The 15,475-nt window shown below is 34.3% G+C and overlaps 1 pseudogene; it reads right to left on the minus strand.

Annotated features, from left to right (window-relative positions):
- Positions 1-10,259: 10,259 nt before the first annotated feature.
- Positions 10,260-10,360, minus strand: LOC141411190 (U6 spliceosomal RNA; annotated as a pseudogene).
- Between the last annotated feature and the right edge of the window lie 5,115 nt (positions 10,361-15,475).

Below are 15,475 nucleotides of genomic sequence, written 5' to 3' on the forward strand. Positions count from 1 at the left end.
CATAACTAAGAGCATAAATAAAAGGTCAAAGACATGGTTAGTGTATTACTCGAGGTTTGATGTTGCCCAAGAGAATATCTGCTGTCATATGCTTTTAGATAACTTTTACTGGGTTTCTGTTTGTATCGAGCACTCTTCTGTTTAGCTTTTTAAATTTCTATAATCTGAAAAATCCAATTTCTAATCACCCCTCAAAAAATTCTGTGGAACTAGCTCATGTGTGATCCAAAGATCTCAGTACAACTTTTACTTGTGCTTTGTATTAAGGTTGTCAAACAAATTTTTAAGTATTTGCTCAAAAATGTTAAAATATGCTATTCTCAATTTTTAAGTTCAACATTACATAGAAAAAAACGATTTGAACATTTAAATTATAATTTAAGATTTTTTCATATTTTGAAATAAGAAACAGATATTTAACTTTCCTTTCTCTTAACCATCAGATAGTAATGTTAGGCACTTAGCAAATAGTGTGACTTTAAAACCCGTTCTTAGCAGTTGAAGCCAATAATTTAGCTATTAGTTTTTCAATAAAAGATATTTTAAATAAACTCAACTGATTTTCAAATCACTAAACCAATTGATCCCAACATAAATGTCAGTTCAAAACATGTAGCCATTGTATAAGAACTTAAATAAGACAATGAATTATTTCAATAACTATATGGCTTTTTGTCAAAACTAGTAAAAAATACATATTTAATAATAGGTACATTTAAATCTATATCCTTTTTACATAAACAAACCAAAGTGATATTTTTAAGTTGTTATATTTTCTTTAAGAACTCCAGTGTAAAGTTCTGGTACATCATGCATCAATAAGAAATATAGATGCCCTGTAGAATGTGAACCAAATTTACACAAAACAATTTAGTTCATCTTCTCCATCCTTAATGTTATACATTTTTATACACAGCAATTACATTTTTCTTTGGAAAACACGCTGAAAAAAATGGTTCTTCCTCATGCTCTATCAATTCCTTTCTGGGTACTGGGTTGAGAGGGAGCTTAATCAAACTACTAAGCACCCAGTAGGCAGGCCATATTGTATGTGGGACCAGAACCTGGAGTCTCAGGCATGAGGAAGCAGAATTTAGTAGAAGAGAGCTCTGTGGATTACATTTAATACTCTAACAGTTCTTTTAGCAAATAATGGCATTGAGGAAGGAATGAGAGCTAGTGAAAAAATACAGATACTAAAAACCATGTCAGCTTGCAGAAAGGGAAGTAGACCTAGTAAGCTTCATGAAGAAAGGCCTATCAGCAGCAAGACACTAAAGTAGTAAAGAAGAAAGGAAACTTTTGATGCAGAAAATACATTATATCAGAAAGAAATCCAATTGTGTTTTTTATTATCATTGTTTTGACAATTTTCACAGCGTTTGCAATTTTACGTAGTAAATGAACTAGTTTTCTGGTATTTTCTGATTTTATTGTACTATCTGCTTCTTAAATGACCTCAGGTCTCTGTTCTCAAATACTAACTCTCTTTACTGATACTTTCTGAAAAATATCTCAGTTCTCTAGCTTTCATTTATCACCTTCAATTAAATATTTATCAAATTTGTATCTCAAAATTTCAGGTCATTTTCCTAACACTTGATAAGTAGCTACACAAAAGTATCTTAAGCCCACCTCAATCTTATCACTTAGCACTAATTTTGAAATTAATTAATGTTTTTAATTTTGGGGTATTCTTAAAAATAGAGTGTAGCTGGGTGCCAGTGGCTCACACCTGTATTCCCAGGTGCTCAGAAGGCAAAGATCAGGAGGTTCACCATTAGAAGCCAATTCTGGGCAAATAGTTCGAGAGAACCTATCTTGAAAATACCCAACACATACATGAAGAATAGGGAAAGGTAGGAAACCCTAAACTTGAAAGTGTTTGATGTGTCCACTGTAGAAGAGTTAATAAATAACCTTAAAGTGACAGAGGTCACCATGGGAAGGTGACCGGAAAGTAGTGAAGAGGTCTGATAGAGGTGAACCAATTCAGGTTGTAATACACATGTGCGTGGAAGCAATGCTAGGAATCTCTCTGTATAGAAATCCTTACTTCAAACTAGCAAAAATGTTCTGTCTCTCTCATTATTGCTTATGTCTTCTCTTCAACAAAATTGGAGAAGAGCACAGAACAGGTTCTGCCTGGAAGCCAGGGGGTGGAGAAAGGCTAACGGAAAGGCTCAAGTGGTAGAGCACCTGCCTAGCAAGTGTGAGGCCCTGCATTCAAAAACAAAATAGTATAAGAAAAGGATAATATCCACTTTACCATTGCTTTGATTAATTTATACCAGTATCATGATATAGTTTCTAGCACTTTTTCTATCAGTCAATTATTTTTATAAAAATAATATGTTCCTAGTTTAAAAGTTTCAAAAGTTTTGAAAAGCATTGGTAAGAAAGACCAAATTTCATTGAGCAGAAGCTTTTTAGCTTTATGAGGTCCCATTTATCTATGCTGTCTCTTAGTTGCTGTGATGCTGGGGTTTCGTTGAGAAAGTTCTTACCTATACCTACTAACTCCAGAGTATTTCCTACTCTTTCCTGTATCAACTTTGGAGTCTGTGGTCTGATATTAAGATCCTGGATCCATTTTGAGTTAATCTTGGTATAGGGTGATATACATGGATCTAGTTCGTGAGTCGTATTAGGAACACTGGCTGTCATTGCACAGAATGTTCATTGGTTCAAACCTTACTGCTCATTCACTGCTCATTCTTCCCAGGGCCTTTACCAATTTCAATATTGAAATTCGTGTTCTTTTCAGCCAGATGCAGAGTTCAAGGGCAATGAATTTCCTGTCTGTTTATTTGGGAGTAGGTCTGTAGGTCAGTTCCATCCATGAAGGCCCATGTGCTAGTTATCAATGTCTCTGAGCATTTTCTCCCTCTGATTTGCAGACATTGGACATTGTGTTCTGCCATGATTTCTATTTTGTCTGTTTTTGTTTGTTTAAGATATCTGACACCAGGCTTCTCAATTTTACCTGTGGAACAATTTGCTTTCCTCTCCTATGTTATAATAATGCTCTTTTTCTTTTCTTGTCTTGAAAACTAATTGCTCTACTGAAAAATGTCTGTTTTGTTAAATTTCTTCCTTTTTGATATTCAGGTAATATTATTAATCTTAACAAAATAAATTTTCTTTTCCATTGCAGATATCTGCATTACAGAAACATGATATTGCTTTCTTTATGTGTTCTGTTTTTAAATGAATTTGCAACATCTGTGTTCATCTCAAGCCTTTGCACAGTAGTTTGGCTTCTCCTACTTTCACCTTTCATTATAAAGCCCACATTCTCTGTGATGTTGATATTTCCTGTGATGACTGAGTGAGAATTCTTCATTCCCCCATTGTATCTGAGGACAGTCTGGTTTCTATTCTGAGATGTACTTTCAGGAGGAAGCATGCCCTGGAGTGGATGGTGAGAGGAGGTGAAAATCTCAGCTGAGGGGCAAAGCTGCAGTTTATTTAAAGATAAATGGGCCAGGCTTTTTTTTTTTTTTTCAGCATTTCCAAAAACATCTCTGCGGAAGGGCTGTCCTATAATTTTCAAAGGCAGAGGAGGGAGTTCAGTTTTACATGATCTCAATTTTATTTACCCAGTTTAAGATTAGTCCCTAGAGGTTTATTTTGTTCAGAAAGAGCTATCTCCTTTGCTTGCTTTCCTGTACTTATCTCCTTATTCTCATCAACTTTCTCCAGTAATTCTGGTCCCCAAAATGGGAAAAACGAGTGCTGTGCTTCTCCCCAAATTTGAGGACATTAATAATGATCATAAGCATCCTATGGACTCAGCTGTGTGCTGCCAGGGCTGGAATCCTTCCTCCTGCTCAGGAGTCTTCTACGACTTTGACACTGTTTGAAAACATAAATATATTAGAGTGTCATCTCTCCTTTCTTTGATTATCCCTTGAGTTCTATTTTTAGTATGTTTAGCTTGTTTCATTAGATATTAAGAAAGCCAAATTCTGAAATGATTTCAAACAGCATTCTTATCACTATTTATTTTGGGCTATTTTTCACTGCTTAAAACAGCTCAAAGCAGTGGAGACTGTTGTTATCGTTAAGTCTTTGTACTTGTTCTTGTTCCTCAGCGAAATTCCATTAGTTATCAAAGTAGATCAATTCCATGCATGAAAGTAACGCACTGGCTTCTTATACGTGATTTTTCTTTGCCAATTCAGTCCTACCTTTTCTCTAAAATTAATTATTAAGCAAATTTCCTAACTATAATTTCAGCCACTAATCCCTGACCTTCTACAGTAATGAATAAATAAGCCTTTATTGATATCTACTATGCATAATACATTTTATTTCTCCCTCTAATCCCCCAATATTTTATGGCTTCATGTTATTACAGATATTTCCCAGATGTCACAACTAACCAGGGATAGTTGAAGAATTGAACCTAGATATGATGGACTCCACTTGCATTCCCATCACTGCTCCAAATATGTTTTCCATTTCCTCTTAAAATGTCTAAGCTAATCTATCATCTGTCTATCATCTATCTATTATCTATCTATCATCCAGTGTATGCTTTCCATTTTCATTCAGATGAGAACACACCTAAAAAAGTATTAAGAGAAAATTTTAAAGTAGCTTTCACTTTGATTATAACTATAAAAATAATCATCTTGCTAAATATTATTCCTGACTTGATTATTTCTGAAAATAATTATATTCTGCATTAGAACATGAATAAAAGAACAACCACCAAATTAACTCAGAAATTTATTAATATTAAGCAGTCCTGACTAATTGGGAAGAAAAATAAAATGAAAGGAAATTATTCTTATTTCAACAACTCAGAATTTCCATTGAAAATAATAGGCTAGCTAAATGTCATATTCCTCTGTCCTGTACTCCCAATGGATAAGTACAGTGATATCCTAGTAGTTTCTTCCACTAAAATTGTCAGATGATAAAAAAATTATAGTTTTGTGGGGTTTATTTTTTGTCAGGAAGGTTGAAGCAATTCTAGAGTTTTTCACCTAATGTTTTTATGTCACATAAATTTTAGTGGTAGAGGATGTGGAATTTCCTGCATTAGATTTGAGTTTTCCAAAGGCCCAATAGCATTTAATTTTGTTGTTCATCCTAATTTGAAATTTTCTTCTTTTGAAACTACAGAGCTACATTAAAGTCAGAGTTTGATCCATATGTGTTTAAGCAATGCCCTACATGAGTTACCAGGTGTATTGAACAGTTCATTTATTTATTTATTTATTTACTCATTTATTTAAAATGAATAGCAACAGGACCTCAATCTTGGGAAAGTTTTAATTCCTTGGAATGAAAGTATTCAGGTAAATTTCTAAATGAGCTTTTTAATAATACTACAAATACATTTTCGATAGATTCTGAATTTTCAATACAAAATTTGTATCACCCAGATATTCAGATTGACCATTATCAGACAGCTGGTAAAGTAAATATGACAAACAATACGTTGAGCCCATTTCATTCACAATCTGATTAAACTTTTTAAAAACCCTATTGAGTCATATTTCATTGAAATTCACAGAGAATATTTTAAAAATGAATGCAGCTACTAAATGGTAGAACAAGGATTGGAACTCAAGTCTGAAAGATTTCACAGTACACATTATCTCCTGGACCCAGCACCATGTTCACTTGATATAAACAAATAGCCACCCATTCTCTAGACAGGTTTTACCCATAGGTGTGCCAGGACTCCCCTAAGCTCTGGAGCTTAGCAAAAATAGAAAATAGAGCAGAGCATTCTACATAATGACAGACAACTCTACTCTCCTCAGAATATGCTTTGTTCAACCAACAAAAGTTTGCTAACTACAATTTATAGTTAGCCTGAAATCTTACTTTAGCTTAGGAACAGCTTCCCAAACCTGAAGTGATATTTATTGAATCTCAGATTAAATGAGTTAGATAATGAGTGATTTATGGTAATAACAGGATTTCCAAGCAGCTGCTTCATGGTGGGATGAAGCAATCAAATAAATATATACTGATTCATGACATGAGCAATGATGCTTTGCTGCTGACTGCTAGAAACTGACAGCAATCAATCAATGTGACAAGCAGCAATTAGAAACAAGGTGTGTATAATTGAATAAAGGTGTCAACCAGCTTACAAATGAAGGGGCAGAGCCACAAAAAGCAACAAGATCTAAATACACTGGGTCTGTTCATTAATCAAAGGACACCTTCTTAATTCTACTCTGTAATGAAACTTCTATGGAATGTCCTTTTTTATTGTTCAAATATCATCTACATAAAATACAGGTATATGAAGAGTCATACACAATTAGAGCAAAGGCTGTTTTACATCAGTGTTGGATTGTTTTAAACTTTACTCCTTCATAACAACATGAAAAGCAGGGGTACTATGTTGTGAGAAGTTTCAATTTTATTTATCATTTATGTATATCATCTTAATGAATATCTTGAGAATTCAAGACTTTTAATAAATTTACATATTTAACCCTAGTAGTATGAACATTATTATTGTGATACATTGAAATAAGAATCATATAATAATAGGTTATTGTACAGTGTTAATGAGTTTAAAAAGGAAATAAACATTTTATAACAAATGTGATTGTATCCTATTTTCATGCCTTTCCCAAAGTACTATTTTGATCCTGAAGGTCCAATGGTACAAAGATTCACTTATGTAGCATAAACCAGCTGTGATATCTGATGTGTATAATTAAGACTGTAACGCTCTACTGTTAAGCCATACATTTACTGAGAACACTGATACTTTCATTACACAAAACTGTAACTATTTGAGAAAATAGTTCACTTACTTGACTTTAATAATTATATCATTATGTATGCATATTTCAACCAGCAAGTTTTATTCTATAAGTGAACAATAAATATAAATTTAAAAAGTCCTGTGACACTAAAGTCCAAAGTAACATTTAAATATTCATGTAATAAAACGTTAGTTTTAGATGGTATTTCTAATTCATCATCTCAAGATTTACATTTGAGGGAGGGATGACATTGTTTTTACTGTTTAGTTGTTCCCAGTCATGTACAATAATAATGAAGGAGAAGGTTCATGTTAGTCAAAGGTAACTTAATTACTTGCTTCATTTAAGAGCAGATACATGTAGAAATGATTAATCTAATTGAATATTTTCAGATCCTGATACATTGTTTACATATATAGTGTAATATCTATGTATCTTTATTTGTAAGTGTGATACTGCTGTATTCAACATGTAAATATTTTGAGTAGCTCATTATGTTGAATCTAGTTTTAGGCAAGGAATCACTTATGCGATGTCTGGATGATAGTAGTGGATGATAAATGGAAACAAAGTAGTTCTTAGGAAAAAGATATATTAAAATATGTGTTATGCTTTTAATGGGAACACCAAAAAAACAACTGTTAGGAACTTAATCCCAGTTCTAAAGTGTTGAAATTTGAGACTTTTTAAGAGTTAACTAAGTCATGAGAGCTCCTGTCTTCATGAATGGATTAACGCTATTATCTCAGGAATGTGTTCCTGATAAAATGAGGAATTTGACCTCTCTCTCTCATGTACCACAATGAATTTCACAGCAAGAAGGACTTCTCCAGATGCATGTACCTGATATTGGAATTTCTAGTCTCTGTAAGTGTGAGAAATTAATTTTTCTTTATGTATTGCTCAGTCTGAAATTATCTTACAACAACACAAAACAGGCTAAGATATTTGACTATAACCCCAAATTTCTAAATCTATTTAAGAGCTCATTATACTTCACTGTATAATAATTGTTTCCATTATAAATACTTTAAATATTTGGCTATAGTAAACAAACACATAAGTGAAATAATAATGGTACCTATATTCTGGGCAGACAACCCAAACTATTATCTATGGGTTTTCTCTTTTTTATTGTCTTATGTTAATTGTACAAAGGTCTTTCATTGTGATATTTTCCTTACATGCTGTAATCAAATTCACCCCCTCTATTATTCTTTCCTGTCTATGGATTTTTGAACTGTATGTGGCTGAATTCAGAGAACAGGAAAGGAAAATTATGGGGTGCCAGTGGCTCATGCCTATAATCCTAGCTACTCAGGAAGCAGAGATCAGGGGGATCACTGCTCAAAGCCAGCCTGGGCAAATAGTTCATGAGACCCTATCTCAAAAATATCCTCCCCAAAAAAGGGCTGGTATAGTTGCTCAAGTTGTAGAGCACCTATTTAGTAAAGCAAGTATGAAGTCCTGAGTTCAAACCCCAGTACCACCACCAAAAACACAAAACAAGCAAAAAAGAAAGCAAAATCTTTTCCCAGCAATAAAGTAACCTGCAGTTGAAAGGCAAAACTGGAAGAGAAAATAAAAAATGTGAAAACACCTATGCTTTTTTTCTGTATTTTAATAGCTAAAACTTTTTCAAAATGAGAAAATGAAGATAGAACTATCTCTCTCACACACATACAATCTCTAGTTTTATCTTTTTTCCCTGTCTCTTTATTTTATATATATGTATATATATATATACAAGTAGGAGAATGTGTATACGTATATGTTCATATACATATATATTTATATATACCACATAAAATAAGCATTTCATAAATTAAAGACATGTGGTAGTAAATCTTGCTGAATCAGTGCTTAAATTTAAATATCTGGTAAATTTAGAAGTGGGTAATCTTCCAGTTTCAGATAATATTTTTATGCTGTTTGTAAATTTTACAAGTTCCCTACCTAATTCTTAGACCCTTACCAAAAGCAATTAAATCTTGTTCATTCATGTTACCTTCTTTTTCTTAAATTCATTGCATAAATACTCACTTTTCACTTTTATTTTTCCTGCTGTCATGTAGTCATAAGCACCAGCCTCTCAAGAGTTGGAGAAGGTGAGAGCCCTCCCTTTAAGTCACATAAAGGCCATGTCAAAAGGTCATCAGAGATGAAAAGGCTTATTCTGAAATGCCGAGCACTGTGCTGTGAACCTGTTCTGATGCACTCATCAGAAAGTATCTCATAAATGCAAATGGCATTCCAGAACAAAAGACTGTCACTCCTTTCTTTGAAAAATAACCATCTAGCTTATCTGTCTTTCCTCACAGTGACAATTGCCTTCTTAAAAGCAAACGACACACAGTATGGATTGAAAGGCACATTTCATGTTTATGCAAAAGGAAAAGTGAATATATAAAAAATGAATATAGTCCTGCAAATGAGCAAAAATATTTATGTGCCACATGAAGCTCTCAGAAATACCAAATGAACTTAGTCATCCCCAGCTTTTCAAAGCTTAGTGGTTCTTCTCCAAACCAACCACAAATCATCGATGTTGAATACACTATGATTTTTTTAAGTGACATCCAAAACACATACTTTTGCTGATCTTTCAAAAAAGATCTTGTTCAGTCATTTGTAAGGGTGAATGGTAAGAAGTGAAGATGGTGGTAGTCATGGTAGTGACAGGGAAATGGGCACATTTTACCCAGGTAACACATGGTCTAACCTTCCCACAGTCCAAGTCAGCTCTGAAGTTATTCATTAAAGTATAAACTACTTGGTGATTGTCAAAACTGGTAAAATTCTCTGGTGTCTTTGTGATTTTATGTAACAATAGCTTAATCACTGCAATATCAGACATATATTTCATGTAAGACAATATTCTACACAGTCAATGTAAAACAATATGACATGCTCCCTATTGTCAAGAATGACAATGTAACTTGAGACAAAAAACATGTGCACAACTAACAACAGTGTGTGCTAAGTAATCTTTAATTAATTAAGGGTATGTACAGAGTTGGAGTACTTAGGAGAGGAAGCAACTCATAGCTTCTCTAAGTTGACACCTGAACATTCCTCTTACTGCATCAACAAGAGTTCCTTCAGCAAGAAACTGGTATAGAGTCTAAAACTTAGGACTGAAGAGAGTCTAGAAGAAATTGCTGGCCAGCACAAAGCTTTCTCAATCATCCTCCATACAATGACTAGTTGATTCCATTTCTGTTCTCAGTTTTCTGTGGCACCTTGTCTGTTCTGTTTCTATTCACCAACTGCAGACATGTTTGGCACAGCTTACTAAGTTCACTAGATGGAGTAAAAGTGAGGGTATCTTTTACCATAAGATACCACAAAATCCCTTTTATTAAGGAAATGCATGATCTGCTTCCTTCAAAAGACATGTTATGAAACTTTAGAGCCTCTATGACATGTTCTGTTATACAATTATATGAAGATCCTATTGTATTGATAACTAATATACATTTCTAAGACCTTAACATTACCATTAATAAGAATTATATGGAATGGTTCATGAATTTGCATGATATCCTTGCACAGAGGCCATAATAATTTTCTCTGTATAATTCCAAGTTTAGTATTGGAACATGCTGCCAAAGTGGGCACAGAGAATGCAGTACCCCTACTGAGCTGAAAGTAATTTACAATTCTCATATTCACATAGAGCTATAGGAGTTTTAAGTGAATATTGCAACACTTTAAATTAATTACATTGACTGCCTTCCATAGTTTCATGACTAAAAAGTACTAATACATTACTGCTTTCAAATTCAAGAAATAATTTATATCTTGCTAAGTAATGGTAATAAGAATTTATAGTCTGTAAAGATAGTTGTTAATTAAACAAATTAAATTTTAATTAAAAATCTTAGGAGACCTTGAAGACATTTAAGTTTACATAAGATGTATCAGTGTGGGGAATTTGAATGTATAATATTTTCAGAATATTTAGTTGTGTTATATATTTCTGCATATTATATTGACAGCATATAATATTCATAATAATTGATTCATATCTTCTCAAAATACCAGAAAGTATCAAACAAGATTAGCTATTGAATCTGTAGTATAGAAAAGAAAAAATCAGTGTTTCCTTAAAATTATCTTTTTCATGTCTTGATTTTGTTTTTTATACTCCCTTATGGTGTAGAAAACCCAAAGGATCCTGATTCCTGGGGAGGAATAAATTAGATTTTCTCCAAATTTATAGAATTACAAATTCTATATAGCTACCAGGAGTATGAATACTAATCTGGAAGGACAGAATGCTTGCTACATTCATCGTGATGAGTAGATAGTGAGACTACATGTGAACATACCCAGGCTCCTGATGCTGCTGACGTGGAAAAATTGCTAAACATTTTCCTACTTGGTGTTTGGTAGTGCTTTCAACAAGGAACTTCAACATCGTACTGCTGAATAGGGTTGGGTAGCAGGAAGTGGCAAGGGAAAGCTCCAGTGAGTGGCAGAAGGGAGTCTTTTATATAGTAATCAGGGAAGACCACCCTGAGGTTGGAGTCTTGAGAGGTAGTCAGAGGAAGAATAGAAACAGCAGTAAAAAGAATGTCTGGAGCTGAAAACAATCTGCTGCTGTGGATCAGAAGTGTAATTCAAGTTATTAAACAGCTACTTAGGTCCAGCTTACACACAGCAAAGAATCACATTATACACAGTTACTTCTCTATTTCCTTTCAGGTGCAAGTTAAAGGGGTACCTTTTATCTTTGTGATGGTCACAGGGACAAATTACAGACTTTTTACTTTTAGGGTGAACATAGGTCAGCCGTGTTAGGACCTGACCCTCTCAATCTCTCAGATGGTTTGCTGGAAGCTCTGTACCCAACCCCAAAAACTGACAAAGGGGCAGGTGTTGCACTTTATCTCAAGGTAGGCACCAAGAGCAGTTGAGCAGACAGGTGACCTCACCACAGCTTATCTTCCTTGGTTGCCCAGCAACAGCATTTTTTAGTGACCCACAAGAACTTATTCCCATTCAGTGACCTTCCTGGTACTTTTCTACCAGCTTCCTCTATATCTACCCCAAGCCTGTAGGTGGCAGAGGACTCTAACTCTCTTGCTGGAGACCCCTTCACAGTCTGTGCTGATCCTTCTACCCTTCTCTTCTATCTAACACTTACCTTTCAAAAGAAAGTCTGTGGTCAAAAGAACTTTCAACATTCAGTTTCTTCTCACAGCAGTTTGTTTTTTTAAAAAAAAATTTAGTTACTATTTTTGGCTAAAATCGCACTTGAAGAATTGCCAAACTCTGCATTCTCTACAAATTATATACTCCTTGGTGTATAATGGAGTTCTCTGTTAATTATTTTGTTCTCTGGACTCCCATCTTCATGGTCAAACTCTGCTAATCTCCCCTAGCAACATGGGTATTGTGGCCAGGTGCCCAGGTCTGGGCTGGAACCAACATATTTACTAGGGTCCTTCTGTGCTTTTCACCTCTCCAGTTTTAGACACTCAGCTCTAAAAACTTATCTGTAAAAGGCAAACAATAAAATAAAATTTTAAAAAAGAAAAAAATAAAAGGCAGTCATGGAAAGAATGTTCACTGTTCTGCTTTTATTATAAATCAGTCATGCTTCCTTGTATTCTCAGGTTTGCAGAGGTTCTGCTAATTCTACACATTGTGTTCAGTTGTTGTAACTTGCAGCTCCATATTTTATAATGAGAACACTACTTCACCTCCATAAATCTCTACTCAATATTAGCCTCTCTTCTTCTTATTTATTCAACTGACTTCAAAACTATGTAATAATTTCATTTCATATCTCTCTCAACGGAAGGGTCTTTCAAAAGGGGCAATCTTTGTCATTTCTCCATTTGGAAGGTAAAAACCAAAATCATGTGACAGAGAACAGTGCCAAAGTCAAGCCAGCTACCTGGACTAGATTTTCTCTTCAAAACTAGCCAAAAGAGGGTGAAAATAGACAACTTTTCTAGCCCCCTTTAAAATTCCCTATCTACCCAACACTTCTACCTGACTTACCGTTCATTGTTCCCTAATATACTACACTTGCCCCTCCTTTCCTCACTTTCTTTCTCTCTCTCTCTCTCTCTCTCTCTTTCACTCTCTCTTTCTCTCTTCACACACACACACACACACACACACACACACCCATACACACCCTGCCCTTCTGTCTTCCTTACTACATTGTAAGCAACTAAGTAAAGGAATTTTTCCTGTACTATATTCCAGAGTCTATTAACAGTACCTGATTCATTCAATGAAAGAATAAATTCATATCATAAATAAATGAAGGACCATCCAGAAGTCATATCAGGTTTCACAGTGATGTTATTCAAGTTTGCCCATGTGCTAAATATAAAGCTTATCTCTGTCAAAGTTGTTCAGCAACAGTAAATCTCTCCAGGCAAAAAAGATTTCTCTGAGCAGGGCCTTTACCTCTTCTACATTTCCAATACACTGCAGTTTAGGTGGTTTGGAACTCTGTGGCTGATGTGGGTGAAAAGGTTTCTTTACTCGAAATATTATAGCCTTAGTTCTGCTCATGGCAATAAAAATATCTGGACTCAACGACTTAGATAGAATCTTCATTTGCTGAACAGTCTTTTATATGATTCATGTGTGAATGCATTCTCTCCACCCAAAAAGAGTTTTCTGAAAGAGTGATTCAGCAAATGAACACACGTGTTCACTTAAACAAGATTTACCTTCCAATCACAGCAGATATTGTGCAGACAAATACTCAACACATCACACTTTCCATGACTCAGAGTCCTCCTGTCCTTCCAAAGTAAGGACACTGATTGGCATGGGCACAAGATGCTCTAGTGGTAGGAACTAGATATGTGGATGGGAGGGTACCCACTACCTTCCTTGAAATTTGGGCAAAACTTTATTCTATAAATCCTTATTAATATGCTTACTTTGGTCATTGAATAATTTCAGTGGTTTAAGACAAAAACTTGGATTTATCCATTACTCTCATTTTCCTCACACTCTTCTCAGCAAGTTCTATTTATCTCTCTATAATAGAGCTCTATTTTATGTGTTTTTCTCAATATTTTTAGGTAACAACCATGCAGTCTTGCATGCATGTAATTCTACCTAAGCAAAATGAAAAGTAACTGCTTTACATGTAAATTAGATCAACCAGACCTGACAAAATATCTTGAGCTATTCTTCTTCAGATTCACCATCTTCTATCATTCAGCTTCTTAGATGCCATCAGTAATTTTCAGTCCAACTGAGAATTATTCTGAGTGCTTCTGTTTTTGTCTTGCAGTCTTGCCACTAAGATTTGATGGATCTAAACTGAGGCACAAACAGACCGACCTTAGTACTAGTGAAACTGGGAAGTGGGAATTTGGGCCTTAGAGGGCAAGGTCTGCCCAAGACCAAATACCCCTGGCTACAGGAGTAAGGGTTCAGTTACAGAATTAGAGCCAAGGGTCCACATAGGACCACTCTGACTCTTGACACCAAGTTCACATTTGGAGGTTTCTACCCTGTTTTATTAATTTGCTAGAGTGGCTCACAAAGCCCTCTGGAACCTATGAAACATTTACATTTACCATAGGAAAGCATTTGTTGACCTTAGTCTGGGAAGACATGGTCAGCGAGAGTCTGGGAGGGCTCTTGTGCAAAGTTTCCATTGTCTCATGTGGTCGATCTCAATTTATAGAAATCCCCTCCCAGATGTCAGGATTTCACTTCACTCAAAGCTCTCACCCTTAACATGTTGTCTTTTTAACCTACTCACTATCCTTTCTAAGAAAAATGGGTATGGCACGCCCCAATCTGAATCATCTTGTTCACATAATCTGTCAGGAATGGCTTGACTAGTCTATTACCAATAACAGAGACTTCTGCCACTAGAGAAATTTGTAAAAATTTCAGGTTAGTCTCTAGGACCAGGAACCAAGACATACCTCTCTTTGCTTTAGGTCAAATTTCTTCACATACAGATCCACATATCCATATATTTAAGTATTTAAGACTGACAAATTTACCTATGAAATTAGAAAACAAAACATATCCTATCTTCCTATCTTGAGAAATAAGTCTTCACAAGAATAAAAGACAATGTAAAATATACATTTTTAATATAATAAAAGAAAATAATACAATAATGTATCTATATAATACAATAAAAATGTTACCAAGATAATAGGTAACTGTAATTAGTTAAAGCTTGGTGTTCTGTTAATGGGTTTTGTAATTTATAAAAGTTAAAAGTATAAATCATAAATCACTTTTTCATATATTTAATTGACATATATTTTGGTAAAATTACTAATTCTGATGATATAACAATATTTTTATACAATTTATCTTCACTTACAGACAACCATATAAGCAAGCAAAAATAAAATGTACATTTATTCAAAGTATGTGCAATGTGAAGATTTTCTGTTAAAACACACAGGGCTGGGGATGTAGATCACTGATAGAGTACATGCTGTACATGTGTAAAGCCCTGTGTTGGATCTCCAGCATCACCAAATGAGTACATTAAAATAAATCCTGTATAATAAGTAAATGTAATAGTCAAAAATAAATATTTTCATGTTTTGTGTTATTTTGTTCTGAAGTATTTGATTTACTTTTATTTTTATTTATTTTATCATTTTTGCATTTATTTACATGTCTATACATTATTTGGGACATCAAGCTATTTAAATTTAAAGAAATACAAATTGTGGTTTAGTATTAACATTGTAAATCGAAATTAC

Source organism: Castor canadensis, chromosome 9 (genome assembly GCF_047511655.1).
Source record: "Castor canadensis chromosome 9, mCasCan1.hap1v2, whole genome shotgun sequence".
Taxonomy (NCBI): Eukaryota; Metazoa; Chordata; class Mammalia; order Rodentia; family Castoridae; genus Castor; species Castor canadensis.